This window comes from Herpailurus yagouaroundi, unplaced genomic scaffold (genome assembly GCF_014898765.1).
Source record: "Herpailurus yagouaroundi ecotype Mexico unplaced genomic scaffold, PumYag 100, whole genome shotgun sequence".
NCBI classification, from domain to species: domain Eukaryota; kingdom Metazoa; phylum Chordata; class Mammalia; order Carnivora; family Felidae; genus Herpailurus; species Herpailurus yagouaroundi.
In genome coordinates, this window is record NW_024412391.1 from 36,516,467 (window position 1) to 36,528,110 (window position 11,644).

Consider the following 11,644-nt stretch of genomic DNA (forward strand, 5'->3'; position numbering starts at 1 on the left):
CTAAAAATAATAATAATAAAGGCAGAAGGTATTTTCTCACCTAACAGGAGGTCCTGAGGTAGGTAGCTGGTCTGGTGGCTGTGCAATGTCAGAGTCCTGAGTTGACTTCTATGTGACTCTCCTGGCCTTTCTGTCATGGTCACAATATTCCTGACACAGCTCCAAATGTCATGTCCACATTCAAACTGTGTTTAAGACAAGAAAGAAAGAGGCTTATCCCTCTCTTTTTATCAGGAGAAAAAAAAAATCCCCCTCAAACTCCTAGTAAACTATCCCATGGTCTAATTGACCCAAACCGGACCACATACAAAGATGATCTGGGAGAGTGAGCATTTGGCATTTTAAGTCTCTGTCATGGGAGGTGGGTTCTTCCAGAAAGGTCTCTTCCAGAGAAGGATTGTTGGGTCAGCAGACAACAGCTCTGCCACAAAATAATTGCTCATGTTATATACCCTATGATCAGAATGTATTTCCCTGTTGAGGCTTCTTGTCCCATTGCATCCCTAACTGTCCTCAAAGTGGGTTGACCCAACTTCCACATAACAGCAGAAGAGAGAACTAGAGCCAATCAGTTCAGTTCTGATGGTCTTTCTCCCTGACACGTGGTATTGCATTGAAGACCATTGCCCTGACAACAGCACTGCCCAGCTCTGCTGAGAAGCCCCATTGCCATCTGGGAAGCCTGTCCAGGATGCACTGGTTCTCTTAGGGGGGACAATAACATACCTTAAGCACTAAGCCAACCAAAGGTGCTCCAGTCGCTGCTCCCTAGGTCAGCTCCACATGCTTGACCTCCTCCCAGGCCCGGAGTTGGTTCCAGGTTAAGCTGGCACACAGGGCCGCATGTCCCCTTCCTCTAAATGAACTCTCCTGGGGCACCTGGGTGGTTCAGTTGGTGAAGCATCTGACTCTTGATTTTGGCTCACGTCATGATCTCAGTGTCATGAGATCGAGCCCTGCATCGGGCTCCTCGCTGACCGTAGAACATGCTTAAGATTCTCTCTCTCTGCCTCTGCCCCTGCCCCTCCTCTGCTCATGTGCCCTGAAGGAAAGAATAAAACATGCTCAATCTCTAGCAGGGCCTCCCCTCTGATACAATCCACTGATACATAAACAAATATGGCTCCAGAATGTAATCCTGGCCAGAGGTACCCCCTCTACAAAGGCACCTGCTACATCAGATCACAGCCCCCCTGTAGATTTCCTGTAGGTCTGGCCTGTATCCTCCTGTGTAGTTCTCTTTCCTGCCCTGCCCTGGAGTCCAGAACAGCCTTCTGATCCATTCAAGACTGGCCCTTCTGAAAACTGAGGCATTGAGTGTGCTCTCACTCCCCTGCTGGGACATCTGGAAGCTTGTGTTTGTTTTCAGAAACTGCTGCCTGATAGCTTTTTCATTGACAATGGGGACCAATTTGACATTATACATAATCTTGGATTACTGACTTGGTTAATATTTCATGATGTCTATTAGTCTTTACATTTATAGAAACATGGGCCATAAAAAATTAAAGCTTTAATTGCTTTGCTTTGGGTTTCCTTTTTTTTTTTTTTAAGTTTATTTACTTATCTTGAGAGAGAAAGAGAGAGAGAGAAAGCAAGAGTGGGAGACGGGCAGAGAGACAGGGAGAGAGAATCCTGAGCAGGCCCTATGCTGTCGGTGCAGAGCCCAACACGGGGCTGGATCTCACGAACTGTGAGATCATGACCTGAGCTGAAACCAAGAGTCAGACGCTCAACTGACTGAGCCACCCAGGCGCCCTCCCTTTTTTTTTTTTTTTTTTTTCTTTTTAATTTTTTATGGTTGAGAATTTTTCTCTTGGCTGAGCTGTCTTCCCAATTTGGGACCCGAGTTACTCAAAAAAATCGGGGAGTTTGGGGATACAGTCTGAGGACAGGCAGCGGTGACGCTCTAGAGTAAAGGGATGATTCAACATCCTGTTTTTCTCTTGCCACAAGGACAATTGCACACCAGGAAACCAAGGTTGAATCCGTCATTGTGGAATTTCAGACCTGAGGACAGCCCAACACTAGAGACCATGAAAAAGGACCCTCGGATAGCCTGGCCCTGTGCACTGGCTCCTGGGGCCAGGATCCTTTGGGTTCTTCTGCATTGATCAGGCATTTCAGATGTCTTAAGGCCACAGGCCTCAAACGTACAAGACATGGAGTAGCCTAACAGGTTAGTGCAGCCCCTGGGAGTCACCTGGGGGACTCACCTTTGCAGCTGGGCTTCCTGGGCCAACAGATTCAGGGCTTGCTCAGTGCCGCTGTTGTCTTGAGAAATAAATATTTGGTCTTTGATGTTTTGTACCTCTATCATGTATGTAACTGCGCCTCTTTATTTGGGGGGCTGGGGTGTGCCTGTATTTGACTTGGCCATTTCAAACAAATTAACTTCATTCTCTTGGCTTGGTCTCCCTGCGGGTGAACTGTCATATGAGATTGGCAATTGTGAGGATTTGCAAAGTGGAGGCTTTGGTTTCGTTTTCTGAAACCATGGACCTGGGAGGTGGGGGTGGGGGGCCGGAGGCTGCTGTTCAGGGAAGAAGAGGTACATTCTGCCCTGGTAGAAAAGCCCGGAAATCGGCCTCAAAGGCTAAGTGACCGGAAGCATAGATGTGTGAGGCAGAAGGCATGTGTTTGTGTACGTGGCAGAGAGATGTGTGACCTTCTATCCTAATAGAACAACTTTCCCAAGGAAATCACCCAATCTCTAAAGTAATTGCTAATTAGACAAAAGCGCAGTATTCTCCAAAGCCTACTTGAATTACAGCTGTGACATAATAGATTCTTAGGGGAAAACAATTGTTTTATGTCCCTTCAATTTAAACTATGGAAATTACTTCATTGAAAAGAGAACATTTCTTCTTAACGTCTAAATTAAGCAAAGCTTTACCAAACCAGATTTACAGCGAGATAATACTTTTAACCGTGTAACATATAAGACCCATCATGGGTTGTCACAGATTTAGGACACCAGCCATCCAGTGCTGTGAAAGTTTCTGCGAGGACAGTACAGCATATGGAGCCTAAGCAAACCAGACATTTCGTCTCAAGGATTAATGTCTTTTTAAGCCCCATCAGATTTGCACGACATGCTCAAATTTAACTGCTTTTCTATGTTAGCGTTTAGTATTCCATAAAACTCAAAAACCCCGGCTACACCTAATACAGGCAGCTTATGTCAGTATGCCACCCTAAAAAATACCATTATTTACTTTCATGATGTCTGGGACATCCTTTCATGTGAAAAAGAAGTGGAAACACAGCTTTAGAACATCAGCATCTCACTTCTCGGTTAGTTCGATTTCTCTCATCCGTTGAACTCCTCGAGGTATGCAAAGCAAGTCGATCCTTTAAATGGGCTCTACGCAGGAATTTGCTGGAATCGTGGGGAGCCAAACACGGCAACGTTACTTATTGTGAAAATGAGGGAGACAAGCAGAAGAAAACACATTTTGGATTATTGAAGAGCTGAATTTTGCTCCCACCAGGCAGCATGCTATTGCACCGGATTTTGTTATTGTAACACAGATGGGTCTCTGAAACATTTTTTTAATAGAACATTTATAGAACAGGAGACCAGAGACAGTCTCTGCCACGGAACGGGGAGTTAGGCAAATGGTCGGCCTTGCATAATTGCTGGGGCCTAGCTATGGCCTCCCAGGAACATTATCAAGAGAAGTGAGGGAACACAGACGTGGCACTTGCAAAACCAGATCAAGATAGCTGTCCCCTTATGTGCACTGAGTACTGTGGTGAGCACACCTGTGGAAGGCTGGGGGCGTGGGCCTGTCAGCGAGGATGACTGAGGAAGAGGGCTGGCCACGCCCTGGGGACTCAGGCCATGGGTGCAAAGGGACAAACACACTGCTTTAGAAGGAGATGCAAAGCCTTCAAATCCAAGATGATATAGTAAACAACCACCACCACCAAGCTGGCCACAGCTGCAAGTTTCAACAGATCCACAAACCAAAGGACATCGGTATGTTCAACTTACTTCCTCTTTCTACTTTCCTTTTAATGCTCACAGGATGCGGGCCCTGGTCGACAAGGGTACAAACAGACCCTCTTCTATCTCTTCTGGTGGATCTTCAGCCCTGATGGGATTCCCAAGACAAACCTCCAGTGCTCAAAATGAGAGCCACCCGGGGCATCCGGGTGGCTCAGTCGGTTAAGCATCCGGCTTTGGCTCGAGTCATGATCTCACAGTTCGTGAGTTCAACCGCCACATTGAACAGAGCGCTCTCTGTTGTCAGCATAGAGCTTGCTTCCGATCCTCTGTCTCCCTCTCTGTCTGTCCCTATCCCGCTCACGTGCTCGCTCTCTCTCAAAACTAAATACACATTAAAAAAAAAAAAAAAATGAGAGCGAGCCATTTAGAAGAGTAACTCCATCTTCACTGTTATCTGGAAATACTGCGTCGAGGGTTAAGTGAACAACACACAAATACACGCTCGCACCCAGAAAAGACAAGACTGAGCTAGGTCAACTAGTTATTCTACAAGTGCTTATCAGCAGAAGGCCAAAAACAACAGCAAAGAAAATGATTTTACTCCTGGAGCTGGTGAAGTGAAGTCTCCCTACTGTTTGAGTTTCCAATGTGTGGACTCACAGAAGTGGTCATGTTTCCATACTCTTACTGAACCTTACGTGAGTCTTCCCCCACGGTTCTTTTCTTCAGTATCGGTGTTTGTACTGCCAAGTGATTCACTTAGAAGATCATGAAATTTCACAGGAACAGGCAGAAGTTCACTCAGAAACACATTCACAGCGTGTCTGTAGCACAAACAGCAAGAGAACGTCGGCATCCGCCGAGAAAGGGAAACAAAAACCAGGCCACTTACTTTCCATGAATCCTTTTGGACTCTATGTCTCCATGGCTTCCGAAAAGTCAGGCCCAAAAGGCCAAAATCGTTTCTGCAAAGGGGCTGAGGATGGTTTGTTGCGCTGAGGGAAGACACAGGAAGCCTGTGCTGAGGAACCCACCCACGTCACACCAGCAAGCGGGGGACCTCGCTCCCGGGGCCCTTTGGCTGTGCCGAGGAGGACCGCCCTTTGCAGCCATGCTCAGCGGACTCGAGGCTACAGCAGGATGAAGAACCCCTTAAAAATGTTAACTCTTCTGTGGTTGAAGAATCTGGGCTCAGGTCAGCTGGTATGGCCAAGGTCATGACTGCACAAGCCTGTTCCCCCGGCTGAGCACATGGCCACCTCCGTTCCTGTCCACTTCCACATCTGGAGCCTGGGGCTGCCCTACAAAGGACCACAGACCGTGTACTGGGAGTGGAGACAGAGGAGGAGGAGAAGGGGGAAAAGAAGAGGAGGGAGAGAATGAAGATGAAGGGAAAAGAGGGGGGTGAAGGGAGAGAAAACCAGACATTATGTGCCTCCTGATGCAAGAATACACTGCCACCTAATGTCTTGCCAAAAGGATTAGAAACAAGCCTAATGAAACCTCTGATTTCAGCTGCCAAATCCCAGGAAATACACAGCACAGAGGAACACGTTGAATTGTACCATGAATAGGCAGCCAGCAAGATCCACACTGTGAGAAAGTCTGCAGGTTAAATGTTCCTCTGCTTTAGACGGAGGAGGGAAACCTGTAGATCCAATGGCACTGAAAGACAACAAATGCGTTGAAACGGCAAGACGGAACTCGAGAGACCAGGAATGCACCGCCAGGCGATGGGACTGTAAAGAAATGTCAGGAGGTGGTAACTCCACGAGTCAGGAGAGTGTTTACTTTTAGGAAAAGGGAAGGAGTGGGGAGAGGCCGTAGAGGGGCTTCTGGGGTGACTGGCAAAGCAGTGACATGAGCAGTGATTAAGGGATGGTCCCCTCACAGCTCCTAAGCTACACACCGGCTTTATGTGGTTTTCGGTGTCTTTTAAAGGGGGAGGAAGGAGAGAGAGAAGATTGCCTAGAATTTTCTCCCCTCGCAATGTGCATTCCCAGCAGCGATGAACTAGGGCATCCGGGGCCCCGAATCTGGAGCCGGCTAACAACATTTCAGTGTTTCTAGGACACTGTGAACATGGACGCATTGTACTGCGTTCCTGTATGCTAAAAAGTGGTGATTCCGAGTGTGGTGAGTGGAGAGGACATGGCACCGAGATCTCCACAACACATTTTATGGACAGACGGTGTTGGCTGCTAGCTGTGGGAGGAAGGGAAGTTCTGAGAAGTAACACTTTCGCTCAGTCCTCTTTTTCTTCCTCATGCCAGGTTCTCAGGTTTGCTAACTGAATAAACCACACGATGCCATAGCTAGGACCTCGGAATTCACCCAGCTCAGTGTTCCTTATAATGCCTACCCCTCCCCCACGCCACCCGCCCCCGCCCAACAAGTGTCAGCATCTCTGGGGCTCATTCAGGATGCGGACCTGGCCCCACGTGAGATCTGCGTGAAGTAGGGCTAGACTCGGCCTTACGCAGCCCCCCAAGTGATTCCCACACTCCCTGAGGTTTGACACCCACGGTGTGATCCAGCATCTCTCATCAGGTGAGGAAAGAGCATCTCAGAGAGGAAGAGGGCTCCCCAAACCGTTGTTCAGGAAATTAGCACAAAACCAGGACCGGAACCGTGTTTCCCTCTTCCTGCTGCCCGCTCCTCCCAGGCCTTCATTCATTCCCCGCCTCCTTCAGCCATATAAGGCCCGGGAGGTAAAATTTCAGGTGGAACAGACTTAGTCCCGCCTTTATGGCGCCTACTGACAGACGAGACCGACAACTTTTTGAATTCCCATGATGCAGAATTACAGATTGGGATGTGTTCTGAGAGAGAAGAGCAGAGACCTGTCACGTTACTCAGGTGCACAGGGTTCACTTCCATGAGCAGGTCACATCCAAGCAGAGTCATGAGGCCGGGTGGGGCAGCTCTGAGGTGAGAGGGAATTCGGCTCGGTGGAGAGACTCAGAGAGTAGCTGGAGGACACTGAGGGCCCAAGGCCAGGGGAACATGGAGGTGGTGTCCCTGGGTGCTCCTGAAATCAACGTGTCCCCAACTGTTTCTCAGCTCGGCCTGTCCATACGAATCACCTTAGGAACTTAAAAAAATACTTCTGTCGGGGCGCCTGGGTGGCGCAGTCGGTTAAGCGTCCGACTTCAGCCAGGTCACGATCTCGCGGTCCGTGAGTTTGAGCCCCGCGTCAGGCTCTGGGCTGATGGCTCGGAGCCTGGAGCCTGTTTCCGATTCTGTGTCTCCCTCTCTCTCTGCCCCTCCCCCGTTCATGCTCTGTCTCTCTCTGTCCCAAAAATAAATAAAAAACGTTGAAAAAAATTTAAAAAAAAAAATATTTCTGCCCCTACCCAACCCCGTGATTTAATAGGACCGGGGTAGATCCCAGGAATTTATACTTTAAAGCTCCTCCGTTTATCCTAGTGTGCAATGAGGTTTGGGAACTTCTGGCCTAGGAGGTTTGAGGAAAATGGAAATGATTGAGGCTAAGTGACGAGCTGACTTTGATTTCCTGCTCAGACCCTCACCGTGCTCATTTGTCAGTGGGAACAGAAATACCTGCTTCACGGGGTTGGATCAGGGTTACACCAGATAAACTCTGCAAAGAACCAGCTGGGGCCTTGGTACCTTGGTATAGGCTCAATACATAGTGACTGTAATTCAGTCCAGGCCTCTGGTTTCCAGAAGGGCTATTTTTAGAAGGAAGGATTATTTTTATCACTCTGCAAAGTATCCAGTGGTTTTCGGGACAGTCTGGTTTACACCCTTCCCAGAACAATTTGTATCCCTTCCACCTTCCACTCTTGCACCCCCCCCCCACCCAAGCTGAGAGCAAGAGATTTAGGGTCACGGCCGGTTGAACTCTCCACCCCACCCCCGCCCCCAGCCATGCTCTATTCCCAGCTAGCCATATGGGTGAATAATCTTTTCCCTAAAAATAGACAACGGCACAGTCTCCATCCAGATTGGATTTCACCTCTTGTTTTGAAGGCTGTCAATCTGGCAACCAGTACTGAGGCTAAATTATCTTCTTGAAAATCTTAAATGATGAGAAGAAAGCCTCAGGGGTATGAATTCTTGGCACTGGAACGGTTATATGGCAAAATCTTCAGATCTGAAAAATTGAGCAAGAGATTTGAACCACAACTATTTATTCTTGCAAAATCAGCACAGACTCCTGGACTGTTTCAGCGGGAAGGCAACACCAAGACCATGTGGTACAATGAACGACTGGAGGGGGACACGGGGGGACCCCGAATTTGCTTCTAGATATTGTCAGAATTACTTTCAGGTCTAACGTCTGGTGCCTTCATCCTTACAGGAGAGAACAAAACAGAGTACAAATTACAAGGCAGGCAGGGAGGATGTGAGTGATGGGGAGAGGGAGTGAGAAGCCAAAAGGGAAAATGGGAATGTCTGGGGTTGAGGTTTGCCCATCACCTTTCTCTCTGGATCACTGCCCCAGGTCCTCCTGTACTATTTAGGCTTCTCTGTGGATGACCCAGACTCTTCTGTGTGCTGGGAGCCTCCTTCCAGCGTCACCCTCCATAGATCCCTTCCTTTATTCTCTCAAACACGGCTGACACAAGACAGCGTGTTTACTGTCTTTACTGAGTGGCCAAGTGACAGAAGATTATGATGCAGAACGGAAAACTATAAAAACTGGACCGGTAGATTCCACCCAGTGACCCTAGAGATTATGGGCCATGAACATGTGTAAGGATTCGGGCCCCTCCATCAACATTTATGTTCATGTTCTTATAGCTGTTTTTCACAGCTTTTTAATTTGTTTTTGAGAGACAGAGGGAGCAAGAGCTGGGGCTGGGGGGAGGGAGGGAGAGAGAGAGAGAGAGAGAGAGAGAGAGAATGAGAATCCAAGCAAACTCTATTCCCGATGCAGGGCTTGATCTCGTGAAGGTGAGATCATGACCCGAGCCAAAATCAAGAGTCAAGACACTCAACTGACTGAGCCACCCCGGCGCCCCTATATTTCCTGGTTTTTGCATTCATTTCTTCATTACCAATCAACAGTCACTTCTGGCTGTCTCCCTAGCCCGCAACCACCCACCTCCTCTACCCCGCCCCTCGTCCCCCCTCATTTAGGAGCTCATCTCCACTCAGCCCACCCTTCTTTCATGCTCCTTCTTGTGACTAGCTTCTTCCAAGCCCAGTGACTCAAGAAACAGGATAGCCCTTCCTCTCTGCATTACAGGGCGTGATTTTAAGATGGGCAGGTGGACAAATGGGCCTGAAACAGGGGTGTGATGGAAAGGGCCTCATTAACGACTGGGGTTGTATCTATCGTGGGCCCAGAGGGTGGGGGGTACAGAGGTGGCTTCGGTGTTCAGCCAGCACAAGGAAAAATGAAAACGTGTGAGTATGAGAATAATACAACCCAAGCGATGTTTTAGGAAGATTTCAATGCGATTAGATATGAGCAATTTTGGAAAGTTATACAGGTATCCTCTTGTGCAAGAAACACTTTTTATTTAAATAAAGCTTTAAGTAATTTATCAATAAATTCATACCTCATCAGTTTGTTTTATGAATAGTAGGTAAGTGTCAGCTTATTTAATTATGAGTTATTCATGGTTTGAGATTCTTCAAACTTCCCCCAAATATATCGTTCCTTAAGGACACCTTATGTGCCAAACATTTGCCAAACGCTTCTCACGTGTTCTCATTTTCAGTTAAGAAAATTAATACAGGCACAAGATAGGCAAGTAACTTGTCAAAGGCCACACAGCTAGAAAGTGGGCAGGCTGGGATTCTGAATTCTTATTGACGGACATCAGTAACTGGGACTAGGTTGTGGTTACCTGGAAAGGCAATTCTGGGGTGAGCCTGGAGTTGGTGCTATGGGGAAGACATGGCCAATGAAAGGTTAGTAGGGTCTCTGATGCCTTCCGAAGAAAGTTGGCATGCATACCCCACAGAATTAATCCCTACAGCCCCTGTTCAAACACAAAGAGTGTGTGCAGTATGGCTCTGGGGTGAACTGGAAGTTTTCTTTAAATGTATCCGAAAGAAAAAGAACCAGCTCAAAGCAGACGGGGCTCTGACCAGTCAAGAGCCCAAGGAGAATACAAAGTCCTGCTTGGTACTAGTGGATGATAATCTTGTAGCCTCCAGCCAGGCCTGTCTAAACGTCCATCTGCAGCCCAGACTTTTGAGTGGGGTCTCACTTGGTTTTGTTTTTGTTTCTGTTTTTTTATGTTTTTTTTTTTTGAGAGAGAGACAGAGCATGAGTGGAGGAGGAGCAGAGAGAGAGGGAGACACAGAATCCGAAGCAGGCTCCAGGGTCTGAGCTGTCAGCACAGAGCCCGACACGGGGCTCAAACCCACGAACCACGAGATCGTGAACTGAGCTGAAGTTGAATGCTTAACCAACTGAGCCACCCAGGTGCCCCATAACTAGGCTTTCAGAGGTGCTCATGGGAGGGCAGATGTGGCTGGTGGAATAATTGCAACCCAGACCCTGGTGGCCCCTCCAGCTCAGGGTCTGCCCTGTCAGTTTTGCCCACATCAGTCCAGTGCAAAACTCAGCCCCTTTGCCAGTTTCTACCGTATACAAAATTAAAACTCATTTGCACCAAGAACAGTCTGAGGTCAGCCACTGTAGTAAATATAAAAACGTGGTGGGAAACTGTAACCCAGATGTCCGTCAATAGATGAATGGATATACACACGTAATGGAATATTACTCATCCATAAAAAAGCATGAGATCTTGCCATTTGCAACAACATGGATGGAGCTAGAGGGTATAATGCTGGACAAAATGAGCCAGTCAAGGAAAGACAGATACCATATAATTTCACTCACATACAGAATTTAAGAAACGAAACAAATGAACAAAATAAAAAGAGACAAACCCCAAAAACAGAGTCTTAACTATACAGAACTGATGGCTACCAGAGGGGAGGCAGGTGGGGGGGGGGATGGGCAAAATAGGTCAAGGGGATTAAGAGTATACTTATTGGGGTGCCTGGCTGACTCAGCATGTGCAACTCTTGATCATGGGTTTGTGAGTTCGAAACCCACACTGGGTATAGAGATTACTTAGAAATAAAATCTTAAAAAAAAAAAAAAGAGTGCACTTATCATGATGAGCACTGGGTAATGTAGAGAACTGTTGAGTCACTCTATTGTACACTTGAAACTTACAGAACACTCTGTGTTAACTGTACTGGAATTCAGAAAAAGGGTGGTGGAGCTGGACCCAAATGCACACACGTCTTCCCTCACTGTCCTCCCCTCTCCCTCTCAGGACCAACAGAAACCTCTTTTGTCCTTCACCTCAGTGCTTGACTATGTCCTTGGGGACTTAACTCTCCTTCCCAAGAGACAGATCTAGCGATTCCTTCCCAAACAATCTGGTATTCTCTCCAAGACGACGCTGGGGAATAGAAGCTCTTTACCTTACAACGTAAATGTGGCTGGGAAATTTGACAAGGGCAAGGGAAAGCTTTTGCGCAGCCCAGAGATTTGACTGGTTTCATCTAAAAACTGAGGGAGAAAAAGTTTATCTACAAAAAGCTGAGAAATTCACATTTGGGCCGCTGTTAATTTCAAAGTGCTGACCAGGAGCTTGTAGCTGTGCCATGTTTCAGTGGACCACACTCTTCATCACATTGCATTTTGCTCAAGTTGCACTGCAGTCTGGGGTAAGGGCCTAATTTCTT

General features: G+C 47.5%; 1 protein-coding gene across 3 annotated transcripts in view; it reads right to left on the reverse strand.

Annotated features, from left to right (window-relative positions):
- Nucleotides 1–11,644, reverse strand: part of EEPD1 (endonuclease/exonuclease/phosphatase family domain containing 1) — a 206,860-nt gene that overhangs the window by 175,721 nt on the left and 19,495 nt on the right. The window contains exons 1-2 of one of the 3 annotated variants that reach the window (XM_040472255.1): nucleotides 727–842; nucleotides 41–185 (exon numbers count right to left, since the gene is read on the reverse strand). The exons of 1 other annotated variant lie outside the window; for it this stretch is intronic. The gene's annotated coding sequence lies outside the window, so the exon portion shown is untranslated. Of the gene's footprint in view, nucleotides 1–40; nucleotides 186–726; nucleotides 843–11,644 lie in introns of those variants that run through there. One more of the 3 variants, XM_040472254.1, reaches the window with a different exon arrangement.